Source organism: Lissotriton helveticus, chromosome 7, assembly GCF_964261635.1.
Source record: "Lissotriton helveticus chromosome 7, aLisHel1.1, whole genome shotgun sequence".
Taxonomy (NCBI): domain Eukaryota; kingdom Metazoa; phylum Chordata; class Amphibia; order Caudata; family Salamandridae; genus Lissotriton; species Lissotriton helveticus.
Genome location: NC_136068.1, coordinates 858,365,375 through 858,384,456, shown reverse-complemented (window position 1 = coordinate 858,384,456; position 19,082 = coordinate 858,365,375). Strand labels below are relative to the sequence as shown.

At 45.3% G+C, this 19,082-nt stretch overlaps 1 protein-coding gene across 2 annotated transcripts in view; it reads left to right on the top strand.

The window, feature by feature from the left end:
- Window positions 1–19,082, top strand: part of DOCK2 (dedicator of cytokinesis 2) — a 2,042,522-nt gene that overhangs the window by 1,580,086 nt on the left and 443,354 nt on the right. The gene's annotated exons all lie outside the window — the stretch shown is intronic.

Below are 19,082 nucleotides of genomic sequence, written 5' to 3'. Positions count from 1 at the left end.
TAATTCGTTCTTCTGTCGATGATTCAATAGTTCTAGAGTGGCACAACTGCAGTGATGGTTCAACCAAGTAAATCTGTTTCAAAGTATCTTCAGTTAACTGTTTTCCGTTGCACTCACAGATCACATTTTCTGACTTAGATCTTTATAAGCGGTTGCTGCCAAATGACAACTTTCTGTTGAGTACTTATTCTGCTCTCAAAACCGTTGGTGTCAACATCAGGTCAACTAATGCTTTTGGCCATGTCCACAATTAGTGTTAGTAAATATTTTGATTACATTTATTGATTTGTGTTCTAGAGACATGGTTAATCACATCCTTTAATCCAAATGGCTTAAAAACACATGGCAGACCTGCTACCTCATCTTTGAAGCAAGCACAACAAGATGATGGACGGAGAGATGAAACTTTCAACCACTCACCCCCAGTCACAGATCTGTGTTTAATCCATTGTTCTTTTGCTCATTATGTCACCACAATTTGGACCCAGTCAAATGCAAATCAGTCTTGATCCTGCTCCTCAAGGTACGAACTGCCAGGCCAGGTCCTCCCTGGACCAGAAGCAATCATCCTGGAACTGGTTTCAGGGGTTCACCCCTCATCAGCCAGGCTATATCGAATCCAGTGCCACAGTGCACAAGGGACCCACTTCTGGTCATACCCTTGGCCTCCTAGGGCAAACACAGCAAACACAACAAGATGATGGATGGAGGACTGAAACGATTTAACCACTCACTCCCAGTCACAGATATTGGTTTAATCTATTGTTCTTATGCTCACTATGCCACCCCAATATGGGCCCAGCCATATGCAAATCAGTCTTGACCCTGCTCCTCATGGGAACAGTCCAGCCCGAACTGCCAGGCCAGGTCCTTCCTGGACCAGAAACAAGCATCCTGGGACCAGTTTGGAGGTTTCACCCCTCATCAGCAAGGCTTGCTCAAATCAGGAGCATGGAACTGACTGTTGAATTATTCACATGTGGTCTCGACCATTCGGATATCTAGCCCTTTGACCAGACTGTTCCTTTCAACTGCTTGGCTCCGTTGACTGGATGCGGCCCTTGACCCCTCTTCCTTGATTGCATCTGCCTGGGGTCCTCACTGCTGATATAAAGATGACTCTTTGCTCATTTGCTCCGGAAGATGCAGCTATGTGTGACCCCCTTTGTGCATCCCTTATTGGGATGGGGGTACATTTGGGGCCCCAGTGCGAGATCCTGTGAGGTTGTGAACTGCCACTGTGACCTACCTGCTGCCTAGAACATCACCCTCTTAGGGGGAGCGCCCTCCATAGTCACTGTTGTCCTTGTGCAAAGAGAGGAGTGACTTACCCCCCTTCCCCGATGGCTACTGACTATTTTTGCCTCTCAGCAACGGTAAAGGATCTCCTGGCTACCCCGGACCTATCCCTCCTTTGAACTATGCCATGCAACAAACCTGCCAAGGATGTGTCCATAACCTCACTCTGAAACAAGCCTTCAATGATGGAACAGTACAGGCACAATCCAGTTCAGGACAAGCAAGACACAATCCCCACCCCTGTACCTATAACGCAAGACTATATGTCACAATTCCTCCAGGAAATTCACCCTGAAATCGGCTCATTCAAAACGGACCATAAGAGCTTTATCAAGGACACCAAGAGGGATGTAAGATAGGAGAGTAGATGGACGACCTGGAGCTCACAGTGGACCTCAGGTCACAAGACCAGAGAAGTTGCTGTGGAGGCGAGTAGCAACTTTGGAAGAACAGAACAGCAAGCTACAAGCTCAACAAGAGGACCTTTAAAATCGCAGCCACAACAATAACATTTGCATTCGAGGAGTACCAAAGGGGGTGGAGGGATCCAACATCATGGTGTTTACAGGGACTCTCCTCCAATCAATCAAGGGTGATGAAGATGCTCCCCTGCCTATCCTAGACCAAGTGCACTAAGTGGCATCCGCGCCCGGCAGGGCCCAACGCAGCAACTGACATGAGTACATTAGTCCACAGAAAAGGAAGTGATACTCAGCATGAAAGCTGACCTGGTCTTCAAGGGGCGCATGATACATTTTTGTCAGGACCTTTCCCCCACCATGGTGTAGGAGGGATTTTAAACTAATCACCGAAAAACTGTTGCCATGGATATCAAATATCAGTGGGGATACCCATTTGCATTTTTTTTGAGTAGGAGGGCAAACAACGCACGTTGCGATCCCTCACAGAGGCAAAAAAAAAACTTTGGATATTCCTGTAGCAGACCGGGATGAATCCTCCTCCCCAACTGAAGCCTCTCCCAGACCTAATCTAAGGCCTGCTTGGAACACTGTTAAACATCGACGCTCTGGCAAATGTCCAGCTGAGTCGGGGGTCTAGGAAACAAAGCAAGACAATATTCAGCGCCTACAAACTATGGATGCATCCATAACACTGACCACCTGTTTTACTAGCTCCCTTTGAGTTCACTATCTAGTCATTGCTAGCTCCCTCTGAGGGAGCTAGCAATGAATAGATAGTGAGCTCCTCACCCATGGATTGCACTTGCCTATTTGACAATAACGATGATGAGGTGGGGCCCGGAGAGGCTCCTCTGATTGTTAAGTTGCACCTGGCTCCTTATACAGTGGCCTTTCCCAGCGAACCAGTTCTTGAGAGGGTGACTCCTTAGACGAGATGCAGACACCATGGTGCCGATCTACGTGGGTACTGGACGCAAATGTCGGACCTGGTTGGTCCACAGTTATTGAGTTTTATAACCCCTCTTTTCTTTTTAAGTCTATTAACTTTACCATGAACTATGGTAGAAGAGAAAAATAAAATTTATATTTTCTTTCACCCACACCTACTCTACAGGTGGCACTCATCTCTGCAAAAGTTCTCAGCCTAATGTATGCCGCAAACTTGCCCACTCATCATGTCATCCTTAACTAGCGGCCAGCAAGCAGGCCTGGGGATACATCTTGCAACACAACCCAAATGTGGTTTTCCTGCAGGAGACCAATCTCCACAGGGTTGACAGGCATAACATATCACACCCTTAATACCCTGTTTGCCACTGGGCATAAACAGATACTAGAACAGTGGAGGTGGGAATACTTTGCAAACCGGCCCGGGTTCCCCACAATACTAAGGCAACATGTGTCAGGGAGGGCCATTTTGAAAACCTGCATTTACTTCAGGATAAACATAGACTCAGTATGATTAACATATGCCCCAAACATGGCACAAGATGCTCATATCTGCTGCACCTTGCAAAAACAGCTCAGGGGATTGGGGGGACATAATAGTTAGAGCGGACTTTAATCTAGTCTAGGACCTAATAATGGACCGATGTTCCAGTACATACGAGGGTGTGGTTGCTATGTCTGCACAATTGAAAAGGGAGTTCATGGCCTTAGACCTAACCAATCCATGTCCAGATAATGTACGCAGGGTGGCACACCTGGTGGCTAAGGTACACCGCCATTAGATCCCGGCTTGCCTTCTCTCGCTGAATGTAGAGAAGGCATTTAATAGAGTGGAGTGGGCTTTATTCACTCTGTGCTGATCAGAATCAGGCTGGGCCCTACTATATGCTCAATGATCATGGCTTCCTACATGGCTCCTGTGGCCACTGTTCAGGTCAATGGCCATACTACAGACCCCATTGCCCCGGGAAGGGGCATCAGACATGGTTGTCCCCTGTTGCTGCTCCTATTCGCCCTGGCAGTTGAGCCACTGGCAATTTCTATTCACCACACCGAGGCGATAACGGGTATCCCTTTTGGAAGGCAGACATATAAAGTAAATCTTTTTGAAGATGGCCTACTTCTTACTCTAACGTGCACTGCCACCTCATTCCTGGCAGTGGTGTCTGTCGTAATGCCTTTGCACCAACCGCAGGCTTTAAGCTGAATAAGCCTGATGTACCCATGTTGCAGGGCCTGGCTCCCTTCCACTGGTCCCCTAAAAGAATTATATACATGGGTCTTAATCTGACACCAACGATGTCCTCTTGGACAGCAGCGAATTGGTCACTGCTCCACTGCATGATCCTGGAGAACCTTCGAGAGTGGACGTCTCTATATGTCTTGTAGTTGGGGAGGGTAATTGTGATTGAGATAAATATTTTACCACAAGTCCTCTACCTTTTTCAGACCCTCCCTATCCCAATCCCACAGATGAAATTACTTCTGCAATGTGGCTTGTGTGCATGTATATGGAATGGGAACTGGCCCCAAATCTCCTCTGCACTCTTGATGCAACCACGTGGCAGAGGTGGGTTGGTGTGTCCCAACCTTTTGGAGTAGTATTGGGCAGCACATATGAAAACCATCTCCTCTTGTGTCACGCATGAGAGTGAGAGCCACTGGTTCCATTTCGACAGGGAAGTAGCAAGTATGCCTTTATGTGACCATGCTTGGCTTCCCACGCACGCCCAGCATGCCGCCACCCTGACAAAGATAGTCCTGGACAAATGGGATAAACTGCCACTTGCAAAGAGACTGACTACTTTCCCTTCACCTAACACATTGATTTCCCGTAATCCAGAGTTCGCCGCTGCCCTATCTTGCATGCTTTCTATGGCTGGACATATAGGGTCTGCAGGACATTAAGTGACCTCTTCCTGGGACCTACCATAATATCCTTCCATCAATGTTAAGTAGAGTACCTTCTCTCCGAGTCTGCTAAACTGCAGTACCTACAGTTGAGGCTTCACCTATCAGTTTAGCCAGAAGTTGTTCATCCAAGCACCCCATTCAAGACCGTTGTTAAGACCTTTGATGGCTCAAAGGGGCTTATGTCTAATATATACAGCATGCTCCAAAATTCTACCCCTCTCAGCAAGCAACCCTACCTAACACTCTTTAACAAGGAAAGCCCCAAGGAAATTGCACCCAAACAGTGAGATACTTTATGGCGCAATATACCTAAAACATACCACAGTTTCCCTCCGAGGGAAACATCCTACAAGCTCATATTCCAACTGCCCCACACACCTACCCACATATCGATATCTACTCCGGCGAGTCAGCTCTTTGTTGGCTAGGCGGACTAGAGAGAGGCAATTTTACAGACATTTGGTGGGACTGCTCCCTCATCAACACCTTTTGGAAACAGGTCCTAAGTCACATTCAAAAACTGTTGTGGGATATCCTCTTCCTGCCACCTGCCGTTCAGTAATCTTGGGACTACAGCCCCTCAATGTTGCAGCCATGACATACACTTACTGGGCTCTCATTAGCTACATCCTGCAGGCGGCTAGGCAACTGATTGAAGTAGCTTGGAAACAAACAGGACCACCCTAACTGGCACAACTATTCCACAAACTGGCAGGCTCGGACGCTAAATTTAAAAAATATGGCAGCCCCTACTTAGCTACCTCTCACACATAGAGTTCACCTGCTTCAAGCCACCAGAACTGAAGGTATTGGAACTATAGGGCCGATTAGGATGGAGGATTTTCCGCCTCCTCTGGGCCGGCGGAAGCCACCTCCGGCCCGGAGGAGGCGGAAAATCCTCTGCGGAGTCACCAAAGACCCACCGCCGCATTACGATGGCTGGTGGGTCTTGTTTTCTGTCCGCTGCTTTTCCGCCGCGGTCGGATTACAACCACGGCGGAAAAGCTCTCCTTTGGCTGGCAGTGTCTATCAGACACCGCCAGCCAAATTAGGATGCATTTGTAAACATGCTTTTCCGCGTCGGTTTTTCCGCCATGGAAAAGCATGTGTACTTTTGATTTTGGGGGCCCGTTGCGGGCCCCCAGGGTGTAGGCGGGTGGGGGGTGCACATGGGGGGTACCTATGGTACCCCCCAGTATTTACATGCACAAAGCGGCAGGCACCGAGCGGTGCCTGCCGCTTTGTGCATGTAAATGTTAAACATGCACTTTTAACATTGCGGCGGGTGCTGCTTGAAGCAGCACCCGCCGCAATGTTAAATATCCAGGATGTGACCGCCAGGGTGGCGGTCACATCCTAATTTGCACGGAGGGACCGCCGCAGCCCATGCGGACGGTCCCTCCACCTCTGGGATGGCGGACGGACGCAAGTCCGTCCGCCATCCTAATCGGCCCCTATGTCTGTGATTTTATGCAGATTTGACAGTCTCAGTCCCATATGTATACCCTCCTTACTTAAATAAGGTTGTGCTATATCATATGACGGATCCCCACCAATACATTGTATCAACAACTTTGACCTGGCCAATGTTTCTTCGACTTTTGTTCCATGTTCAATTTGTTTAATCTCTCTTTGGAACCCCCTTCTCTCTCACTTTTCACCTTACCCCACTTTTCCACACAAATTGTCTACTTGCTAGTCCCATTTGCATCGTTGTAGCTCCACTACACTTTGTGATTACAGTCTTTCTTGTACTCTTTGCACGTTTCAATAAAGAGATTCCAAACTAAAAATCATTATTAGCAGTAGCATGAGGCTAATGAGCTTTTTGGATAATTGCAACTAAGTCCATGATATATTGATCAGTTGTATCACAGTATATCTACACACACACACACACACACGCACACACACTCAAACACACACACAAACACACACTCAAACACAAACACACACTCAAACACACACACACACACACACACTCACACACACACACATACACACGCAAACACACACGCACACACACACACACACACAAACACACACAAACGCACACACACACACACACACACAAACACACACACACAAACACACACACTCAAACACACGAACACTTGAATTTTTCTATAAATGTAAGTTTGGGTATATTAAAATATATTTTCCTACATGTAAAAATCTTTTACCTTCAAATTATTGTAGTAGATTTTCGGATATCAATCACGGTGGAATGATCTTAGCTCAGATACATACCAAATAAACCTACCGAGTTAGAGTGAAATATTGGAAATATCCCATGTATAAAACAGTTTGCTAAGGCAGTTTTTGTTGAATTTTGTTTATTTGTGTATTATTGTCATTCATAATAGCAGAATATTTAAACTTTAAAATTAAACCTTTCACACTGTACGAGCTGCTGCAAAATTAGAGGCAATTTTCCCTTTGTCTATTTGAGATAGTTAGCACTTTTACCAACTTTTAGAAGGACATTTACATGATGGAAAACTCAATAAGTCCGAGCTTGTGCGCACAGAGACTCCGGGGCATATTACCAACAACTAGCTATAATTATCGCTATGTTGGCTTAGCGGCAATAATTTTATCGCCGTGTTGCGGCGATTTTTATCGCTTAGGAGCCTTGCTATTATCAGGGTTTATCTCCTAAGCGATAAAAATCGGCCGAAATGCATGAATATCGCTGTAAAGTCAGCGATATCCATGCATTACCGAGCTAATGCTCTTAGCCATGTTATCCACCTCCCATTGGATAACATGGCTAAGAACTGCTCAGGGCAGGTGTTAGCTTTTGGAGATATTCGCGCTTAGCGCGAATATCTCCAAAAGTTGGTAATAGGAGATAGCGATGTTAGCGTTGGCACGTCCACTTTGCATGTCATTAGTGATAAATATCTCTGACATGCAAAGCGGGGCCCAAGATGGTCGCTATCTCCTACAAGCTGTCGCTAACTTGTGTTAGCGACAGCTAGGTAATAGGGAGATAATTTTATCTCCGCTTTCTTGGCTTTTAAAGCCAAAAAAGCGGAGATAAATCCCTTGATAATATGCCCCTCCAATTCTACTTCCAGTTTCACCGGTTGCTATTCCGTGGAGAGTTTCTCCATAATGAGCTAGAGATGGACTCCTTTGCCCTTCCTGCTGCTATTTTCTGATGCAGATGTACAGGAGGTTAAATGCCATTATTCACAATGCCTGACAGCTGATACTGAATAGCTCTAGTACGGGTTGAACAAAAATATGGATTTTCGAATGTCTTGTCTTTCAATGAGGGTGTGCTAGATAGTACTCTACAGGCTAGGGGAAAGGGGTAGCTCCACTTTACACATCATGAAACTGGCCCGTCTTAGACCATCTGTGTCTGGATGCTCTGGGGTATCACTTGTAAATGTGTTACCCAAACGTAGCTTATGTCTGGCCTAGGGATAGTCTTGGACTGAATATAATAATCTCAGTGGTGGCTGGTGATATTTAAAAGTGGTGAGGTGTAATACCGGCCAGGAGTTCACTCGATTTTTTTTCTAAATTTGCCTCACTCATACTTACTCCCTCAAACAATTACTCTCGTTCCACACTTATTCTAACTCACATTTTCACTTACTCATTCTCACTCCTACTCTCTCCAACACACTTGTGCACACAAACGTATTCACACTTCCTGGTTCTCATTCTCACTTACTAACACTTACACACACTCAATGATTCTGGCCCCTAGTTCAACTGCACATGCTGCATCATTGATAGCTACTCCCCGGACTCACCTCTATGGTATGTGAGTGAAAGTGGTTGCTTCCAATGTCAGCCTGGGAGTGGTTACAATGTATGTGTGAGGGACTCTCACCCACTTATGTGGTCACTGTGACAAGTGCAAGACTGAGAAGCGGTTTGGAGAATGACATCATGTACATGAGACCGACTTTTAGACTGTGCTGTGGTCACTGTGACCAGTGTGAGCTAGTGAGCCACATTATAAGTGTGTGAAACGTCTGAAGGCCAATGTAAATCTGAGATAGTTGCAGTGTGCCAGTGCATGTGAGAATGGCTCTAAACAGGTGCTGCACCAGTATGCCAGTGCAAGCCTGGGTGTATTCATCGTGGGCCACTGTGTATTTGTGAGTGGCTTGGCTGACGCTGCAGCCAATGTGGCTATAACTAGGCTGGAAAGTGGTTTACAGGGCTCCAGGTCCCCAGAGGTGGCCATGATAGTCCCGAAATTTCACAACTTATGAAGAAAGACCTTTCGCCATATACAAACGGGAGTGCTCAAGGTTTACAGCACACGTTTTGTGGGCCCATTATAACTAAAATGTGCAGAAAATTATCGATTGCACTGCTTTGGGACTAACTCTACAAGTTATTTTTGAAATAACTTAAAACTATGAACTACAAACGTAAACATTTGTTTCTTTTGAAGTATTTGTTTGAACTGGTAATTTTTTGGATAGTATTATTGGTGTATGGTTTATTGTGCTTCCTTTTAATAATCATATTTGGGGAGGAGGAGCCAAGATGGCGACTGAGACGGACGTGTAGGCTCCCGGCTCCGAAAGCCTTTGTTTCCCGCAACGATATCCTGACCTTCATCCTGTGATAGCGCTGCAGCGGTACGACTATGAGAGTGCGCTGTTGTGGTTCGCGTTCCTCTGGTTTCCCTGCCTGCCCGATAGCCGGAGATATCGACGAGACTGTTTGGCGGCCTTTGTAGCCCTGGAGCCGGGACCTGTGCTACCGTACGCCGCCGGAGGCTGCGGGGGTGACGACGGACGGTCGAGCCGGGGCGGAGCTGGCACCTTGGGACACGCTGCCTGCTGTGGGGTAAATAGATGGACCCTTCTGCTAACTGTGCACATCGGCCAAGTGGGAGTTCATTCTGTTCCTTTCTCCTTGTGGAACGCTGAAGGTGAGCTGTGCTGTGCTGACCACATTCTGGCGCTTGCCTGGCTACCGCGGATCACCCCCGAGTTTGCCCCCGTCTTGAGCCGCAAAGGGGATGACTCTCACTGTTGGTTGCCCATTATTAGCGTGTCCGGACAAAATCGGCAGCTTTCACTCCAGCCTCTCGGTGCCGGTTTCGCCCCCACGTTCCTGTGAATCCCCTGACGGGGTGGCAATGGCGGCTGGCTCCTTGGTTGTGAGGATGAGTGTCACATCGATTCCAGCTTGTGTCGCCCTGCATGGATTTGAGCGGTGTGTTAGACCGTGTGTCACGTCTCGTACCATGGAGTTGTTGGAACAGCAGCCTGTGTTAACTTATGGATCTGTTCTTGCCGCTCTTGCCGATTTGCGATCTGAATGGGGAGAGTGCTACCGAGTGCTGAGTAGGAAGCTTGATAATGCTACGCTCGCTCTGGGATGTGCGCCTCTAGCCTGCTTTCAACGATGCGCTGAGCTGCCTCCGCTGATTTCTGACTGGGCTACAGTGCTGCCACACGAGTGCAGAGAGGAGCGGTCTTTTGGCTGTGTTGGTGCTTACGGACTGCCGTCCGCCTACCTCAGCGGTGCTACAATGTTTCCCTCTCTACTGAAGCCTGCACCCTCACCCGTGATATCGCTACTTTTGTTTCTGACGCCGCTAGTACAGCTACTGATTCCCTTTGTTGCCCTCGTCTCGCAAGCTTGGCTATCCCTACAATGTACTGCACATCATCGGGCGAACCTGGAGACACCCCTCCTTTGGGTCAATGGAACTATTTGTGACTGGCGATGTCCATTTTGTTTTTTGGTGCACACCTCCTCGGCCGAGTGCGGCCATTTTGTTCCTTTGTTCTGTCTGGGGCGGGTCCTCTTCTGGAGCTATGCTTAGGGGGACGCCCACGAACTGGCCAGGGCTAGGAGATTCCTCCTTACAACTTGTGCTTGATTCGCCGGTGGGGACTCGGTTTGGCGCGCTTCCACAACGCGTACTGCTGTGATATGTGATGATTCTCCCCATTCTATCCTGTGCTTGATTCATTTTGTTGTTGTTTTCACAAATGGGGTAGAGTTCAAATGTATGGCGGGGGAGTCCGGGAGAATTTAGATTTGGCCCTCCTCCGGTCTTCCGTGGTTTCCTTTTTCTTTTCTTTCTTGCTTTAGTTTCTATATTTCGGGTTCTTTATCGGGCGACAGGCACACTGCGGGGGGGGGGTAGGCTGTAGCCTCTGCATGCGTGTAGGGTGGGGGGTAGGGGGTGGGGATTTTTATTTTTTCCGTTTTTGTTTCTATGGGCCTTATTTTTCTCCTCTCTCTCACACTCTTTTCTTCTCTTGTTTCTAATCTGGGTCCGTGGGTTGGTTTGGTACGAGGTGGGTAACGGTAGACATGGTGTATAATGGTGGTTTGATAATCCTGTTGCATATATCCTTGTGCCGCCATGCTGCTTGGGGGGATTCTACTGTTTGTTGATATTTACTCCACGATGTTGCCCACTCATGTTGTAGGGGGATTGTACGGACTCTCCTTATCTTTGTTTTTTATAATTAAAAACGCTTATATTGGGGGGTAAAATCCTTAAAATTAACCTTCATTGATCCTGTTTCTCAGTAACAAGGTGGTGTCCAGTGTAACCCTGCTTGACGGTCAATTTGTATCGAGGTGCTACTGAGTCACCGCATTGTTTGCAAAAGTGCTTCAACTGATATCGTGGCCGGCCGGATGGTTGTGTGGCCCGTATTTGTTTTTCTGCTATCGCACAATAAAGGTTTTCAAAAATAAAAAAATAAAAAATAAAAAATAATCATATTTGGGTGGGTTTGGGCTGGTACTCTGATCACTTTGACCAGAGTGTGCCTACGTCTGGTATGATGTCATCTTGGGGAGGTGGCAGAGACTACCATGAGCGCCATTGTGCTTCTCATGGACTAAACTGCAGCAGTGGTCACTTAAACATGCAAGTGCCAACACAACACTAGAAACATCACCAGTCCCAACATCCAGAGTCAAAAGCAAGTTATTGCCCACAAGAAGTGCTTCTCTCCACTCTGGATTTCTGCAACAAATTCTTCATCTTCACTTTGATCGATTTTTGTCTTCCTTTCCTGGCTCTAGGCAGAAATAGTTTCTTAATGTCTGGCCATGATATGTGCCAATAGATGTGGAGGAAAAATGCAATCCAATAAGAAACAAAATTTCTCCAGATACAAGAAAGAGTGGTGCAAGAAAATAACAAATAAAAATAAGAAATGAAAAGTGAAAGACAAAGGTGCATCTGAAGACATGAAGGAGCAAGTAAAAGAAACCTGTAGAGGAACAGAAGTGTAATGCAAGAGAGGAGAACAAACAGACAGAAGGGAGGACGTGGGGTAGAGACCGAAATAGTGAGCTCGACAGAGAGTTGGGATTAAGATAAGACAGTGAGGACGAGGTTGAGAAAGTGATAAGGTGTAACATTAAGAGACGGGGACATTGAGAACGGTATAGAAAGACACATTTATGGACGGACACACTGACAGAGAAAGAGAGAGAGAGAGAGAGACAAAAGGCGGGAGCAATGGTGGTGTAGCGCCGAGATGAGGGGTAGAAAGAGGAAGAAAGAAATAACGAGAAGAAGCGCAACTTGGGAAAATTGAAAAGATACATTCAGGTAATGAATAAAGAAAGAAACTACAGTGAAGAGAAACACTGCATTCTGTTCTTAAGCAGTAATAAAAACATTACACATCGGGTCACCGGTGCGGTCCATCGGAGTATACCGAGGCGCAGGTGAACGAGACAGGTGTGTGAAAGACGACATGCACAAACATGTAGGCCGTATAAAGGCCATCTGACTGAGACTTATACAAACACACATATAAAGGAATACCATCATAAACATATGTAAAATGATCACTGCTGACGGTGTCTGCTCTGTCCCCTCTTTCATTCTACTTACAATCCTAATTTATACATTCAGGATGATCTGCTTTACTCCTGAACATTGTTACAATCAGGCCCGGTTCCAGGAATTTTTATTTGGGTGGGCCAAGGGTGCATTTGGGTGGGCCACTGCGAGCTTGATTTTTCGCATATTTGTCTGGGCAGGTCTGCTTCAGGGCCCTCCTTTATCTCTTCTTAGTCTTGCAAGGCCCAGTAAAACGCAATCTTTCCCAAATCTCTTTCTAAATGTGATCACTCTCAAAAAGTGTTTTTTCCATGTTATGTCCTTTTGATGGGAAGAGGAGGTTTCTGAGGTGGGAGTATCAGGCAAGTGACACTTCTCGGGATCCCTCTGTGCGAGCCTTCAGGGAGAATCCCTCTTCATTACTACCTCCACCTGACCACGGACTCTGCAACGCACTCCCTTACAGGCTTGATTATCCACTACTCCTCTCCAGTGCACCTTATCTCACAGATGACCTTGGGTCCCAGCCCCATATCAGGCACCATCGGGCTCCACTTTAATTTTTCCCGGTAAAAACATTAGGAAAATCACCTTCAAACTTAAAACATTGAATATAGCAGTAAATATAATTAGCACGCACTTTAAAGTATTTTCCACAGTAGCCCTTTTGACCCGACTGCTAATTAAATAAACAAAAACTGAAAGGCCTGCTTCAGCGCTGATGCGAAAGTCTTTTTTGGCGCTGCGCCAATAACCTCTTTCTCCGTAAATACCTTTACTCCCACCTTCCAACAGCGCCCCTCATCTCCCAATGCCCCCCTCTATTGACCTCTTCCTCGGATTTCCTCAAAGCCACACGCCACAAGTGCCCCTCATCTCCCCATAGCCCCTCCCCCTATTGACCTCCTCAGATTCCCTCAATGCCACCCTCCACCGGTGCCCCCCATCGCTCCATAGCACCTCCCACTACCTCCTCCTCAGATTCCCTCACTGCCACCCTCCAACATTGCCCCTTATCTTTATGTAGCCCCTCTCTCATATGCATTTCATTTGTTGCGTAGCGCTACTCATATCAGTGTAGTGTGTGCCAGTACTTTACACAACGCACACATTATACAGATACAATGAATCATACAAGTATGTAAATCAGTCTATAGGAAATGTCATATTAGCCAATGAGGATTACAAGGTGTATGAATCACATGTCATCCATACTGGTGGGCGGGATATTTTAAGAGGGTTTGGTCTGGGGAAACACAACCTTAGGATTTAAAGAGTAGTCCATGGGGGTCAGCTTTACTGATAAAAATGTATAGCTGCCCAAACATACTCATTTTAACAACATTAGAATAATGAAAGACTGGGGAAGTTCTAACTATATCACAAAACCAAAAAAGCGAAGTTCTAACTATACCATTCATGTTTGTATGCAGCTCTTAGATGACAGTTCATTGGTTACTGTCCTATGTTAGGATTGTAACTTCTGAACTGCAAGTAACACAAGGATCTCTGTGACAAAGGCAGTAGCCCACTGAGCTATCCAGGGCTTTAAGTGGGCCGGGTCTCACTAGGTCTGAGCACCGGCAGTTTTTTTAAAGGGGCCTCAAAGCGGGTCTCTATCGGGCTCTGATTAGTGCACTGGACACAGGTAGTCCGTTTTTTCCGAACTGCAGTGACAGCGGTCTGCTGTCACTGCAGTCCGGAAAAAAGTGCTATGGCACAAAACAGAGCCCGATAGAGACCCGTTTCGTAACAGCAGGCAAATCGGTGTACCCTGCTCACACTACTCACAAGTGGAATGTTACGGCATGACGTCATGCCAGGTGAGCGTTGTAGGGGGAAGGGAAATCCTTTAAGGAGAGTCATTTTCTCTCTGGATTTCCCTTCTCTTTTTGAAACTCAGGATCAGCAACATTGTTTTGATGTCACGAGTGCTTTAAGTGGAAGCTTTTGCAATTATATACAAGCCATAGTTGCTGTTATTCATCTTATGCAACTAACAACCATTGACAAAGCCAATAGTCCTGACTTGTAGGTATGATGTTACTTGTTGTATCAAATACCTGGATGCAATGACAGAAACAGCAAAATACAAGTCAGGACGCACACTGCTAAACACAGATTTTTAACATACTGCTTTTAAGCCATGTCCTCAATTACATTGGCCACGCCCCTTTGAGAGACCCCCCAGTTTTTTCATCCCACTCAAAGCCCTGGAGCTATCCACATAAAATACAGTTCATCTGCATTTGAAAGCTACTAACAGACAAATGATTGTTCTTCAGCAGGATTATAAATCATCAGTGTTTCCTGGGCATTTTGTATTCTTATTGCTGTCCTGCATCGGCCGTGATAATGATAAAAACTGTTTAAATGAAGCACACACTTATATGTCCTGCTGGGCCTGTGCAAATTTTAAAAAGAAAAATATATAGTAACACATTCTCTTACCTACTCCATTAGTCAAACTTTGTGTCGCAGCCTTATGTGATAAGCCACTGCAGGGGTCAGGAAAGGTGAATAGGAATAAAGAAACTTATTTTCTCCTGCGCTTCATATAAAAATAAATATCAACGCAGCAGGACAGTAAGCAAAGGTTACCAAAGGTTGCCCTTGTCAAAGAAAGGATTTGTCGCCTTTCGCCATGCAGAGATGAACGAGTGAAAAAATAAACAAAGCCTGGTTAACATATACATGGTCTTTAAAGACCTGTGAAGTACTCGGGTGCGGCTGCGATCATCTCTAAAACTGTCTGTGTGTGTGCGCCCCTCGGCCCGGGCTGAGACACGCGACGGGGAAGGGTTGAAGCACTTAGATCCCAAAGACGCCTGCCTTCAAGACCTCACTGCGAGGACCAAAAATCCTGTTTGAGTGGGCCAGGCTCATGTTTGGGTGGGCCTGGCCCACCCGGCCCATCCGCTAGAACCGGGCCTGGTTACAATCACAATTTCTTTCAACTCCTGTGATGTGTCTGAGAGGGGCTCTTACTGTACGGATAGTCCTCCTTGGTGGTTCCTCCAACCTTGCTGTCTGCCTCGACCTTCAGAAAGTAGTTGGTGACGCACAGCAGCCTCCTCAAGCGCACATCTCACCTGATGTGCAGGTAGCTCCTCGCATGTTTGCTCACCATGGACACAGCGGCATTGGCAACCACCTGCGGCAGCAAGCCTCTGCCCTAGTCATTACAGGTGACCAACAGGGACGACACCGAGAGCAGAAGTGCCAAGCAGGACTGCTGGGACAAGGAGACGGCATCCTTCCTCACTACCCATCCCCAGATCAATGTGGAGCTCGCACAGACCCTAGCCAATCCAAGCATTAAGTAGCATAAGAGCAGAGCTAGAATTGGTTGGGGCATGGAGGCACAACGATCAACTGAAGACCGATAGGGCTGAGTCTTTGCTGATGCAACTCTGTGGTATCCTTCAATATGAAAGCCAGAACTGCGCATGTCAGGTTGGCCAGAGCAAAAATACTGGGAAATTTGACATATGCAGCTCAGTTTCAGCCTCAGCTGCTTGTCCCACCCACCTACGGCTTGTGAGCACCAGCCCCACCCCTTAAGAAAGAAAAAAGAATGAGGGTACAGGGCTATTTAAAATATATAAATTAGCCTGGGAGGTAGTGGTTTCTTTCGGTCAGCACATTCGTGCACTGCCCTGTTGGAGTGTCTTTCACATGTTGAATCAGCCATACAGCATCACGCACAGAATGGGTCATCTGAATCAGCCCCTGCTCAGTTTGAAGTGTAATTTTGAGTTTAGGCCAGTGACCAGCACAAGATTCCGTGAATCATGCAAGGCAAGTGTAATACAGCATAGAATGTAAAATTAATTACAGAGACATATATTTAAAAAAAATCGATGTCAATTTGTTTAGCTCCAGCAAAATTCAGTGTATACATTCTTTATCATGCTTCATAAAGCACTGCAATTGTTTACTACCAAGTTGTTGATTTTTGTTAGTGTTGCATACCTCTGTGTTTCCGTTCTAGTCCCTTTTTTATTTTATTGTTATCTTTTAGTAATTTAATTTGAGTTTTTGTCGGTCCGTGTAGGACCTATGCAAGCATTTCGCCAAATATTCAAACCACAAGTAGTATTTGTTGAAAGGAAAATAGGAATATATAGTAGTGTGAATCAATTGCATTAAACTATTATTAAACGTGATTCTTTGAGAAATGCCCCTGTACCACAATCTAATGAAACATTCAGTCGAACTGTCTGTGTTGTTAACAGCCAAACAGCTTGAGCTCGAGTTGAGTCGATATCCTGGTTCTTCAGAAAATGCATTTTGTGAGCTAAGCCTCCTAAGCCTCCTAAGGTCTCTGTGGACGGCAGTGTCCTTTAACGCCGAGGCAGACTGCTGAGGCTCTAATGCCTTTCATGACATCAGTTCCACATTGTGTAATGATTTTCGTTTAATGTCTATTCTAGATGCTTTTTAAAGTTAAGATATCTCTGGGGCGTTTGTTGATTCATTAAAAGCAACGTACTTATTGAATATGTGTAGCTACAGTCCACTGTGTAGAACAAGGTATGATTGGTACATTGTCTCTATAAGGACAAATAATTACACTTTACTGCCCCTTACCCCTACCCAGCCCTGAAAAATAAAAACATACCATTTATTCTTAGCTATCCTTCAACCCTGCAAAAACCGTTGCTACCTTTTACCCAATCCTGAATCCTAAAAGGCCCTTAGGGCCATATGCATGAACACAATTTCCCATAGACACAGAATGGGCAAAACCCTTTGATGCATCTGGCCCATACTTCCCATTACCCAATCTTAATAAGTGTAAACGTTCTTCCTACACCATACCCATCTCTTAACCCTTAAATCCTTTGCTATTTTAATGGTTCATTACCTTACCTTTACCTACCCATTGAACCTTCCCTCCCTTTTAAATGACTGTCTTTTAGAAAAAATAAAGCACTTACCTGCGTTGTAAAGTCCAGCGTTGTAGAGACCTAAAAAAGGCCTGCGGGGTAAAGTCTGTGCGGTAAGGATTCCGCGAGATAATGGATGCGTAGTAAAAGATACATACCTGGAAGTGGATTTGAATTTGGACATCATTTTAAACTAAATGACACAGTGTGAATTATGCATGGGGTAATCTTTGAGTTTGTAAAGTGGTACTCTTTTCTGTACTCTTACAAGCCTCTGTGAATTGACCCCCAAATGTCTAAAATGTGACTATAATGACTGTATTAATGACATATTCACAAATAATAGGGACTGCTCCCTCTAAGCACTTATACTAAAGGGGAGCTGGACATTTCTGGGCCTATATGCGAAAGCCATTTGAGTATGTAAAAGTGTCCTCCTGGAATACGAGTTCTTGAACCTATACATACTTTTGTGACTCATCTCCCGTATGATCTTGGATTAAACTGGTTAAACATTTTCTAATAAAGACCGATAGTGAGTTCTAAACAAGAAAGAAGGTTGCTGCTCTACGGCATCTGGCAGAGTCCAGGTCAGATTGGTCCGTGGACCAGTGCATCCACTGCAGGGATGTGTGTTTGACCTGATGCTCTCAGGTTGAAATACAAGTGGTTCAACTCAATCTTTCAATATTCTAGGGTTGATAAAAAGAGTAATATTTGATTGGGAAAAATTGACGAATCTGTCAATAATGCTTACAGAGCACGCTGTGTGAGTGTCTACTCCACATGTATGGCTGTTAAAATTCTCTAACTGCAAATATGTATAAACTGACTACACACTACTGTTTGTCAGTATTTTACAATGTCCCCTGCTCGGTATAGTGGGTGTTGTGTTGTAAAGGGTTGGCTGATGATGTCTGACAGTGGGTTCTGAATTATGTGACAGGGACAGACGTTGGTGTACAATGGCAACACAGGGTGGTGCGTATTATTGGATACATTTTCTGTTTAGTAGCATGAGCATCATTACTGTTCTTGCTGTGTACAGCTGCGGATGATGGCAATTCTAGTTTGTGAATGTTGTGCTTTCCCAGATATGATTTTTTATGTTTAAAACATTTTCATTCAATATAAATGAGACTAAGACATATACAATGTATTAATATAAACATTTCTAATATTAGCATGCCAGATTTTCTCTGTAATGGAACCAGTTTCCATTTTAACATATCAATGATGCTCCTTATAATGAATGGAATCCGCAATACCGCACAACGACAACAACATTATAGAAAAAGTGAAAAGGGCCTGGAAATGGAAAAGTGCAGGGACTTGAAACGGGATTGGGTAAAGGAAAAATAGGTAGTGGAAGAAAGAAGAATGCTGGGTTTAATTTAGAAGGTCAACACATTTCTGCCTCTGCTGCAAACAACCCTAGTACACCCTTAGTTTCTCAATTTCACCCAAATATCCCTCAAGATCTCTCCCCAGATTTATTTTTTATAGAAAACAATAGAGTGGTGTTGACTAGGTTGACAATTTCATCTGTGTTAAGTTGTCCATCTTTCAAAGGAATATATATATATATATATATATATATATATATATATATATATATATATATATATATATATGTATATATATATATATATTTCCACACAGAGTTAGCCCAAAATGGAGACGCCACAGACAGGGAGTTGAAACACCTTTTATTGAGGATATCAGCCAGGCAGAACAACGATTCCTCCCTTCTCCTTACTAAGCCCAACGCGTTTCAGATATCTCGTATCCTTGTTC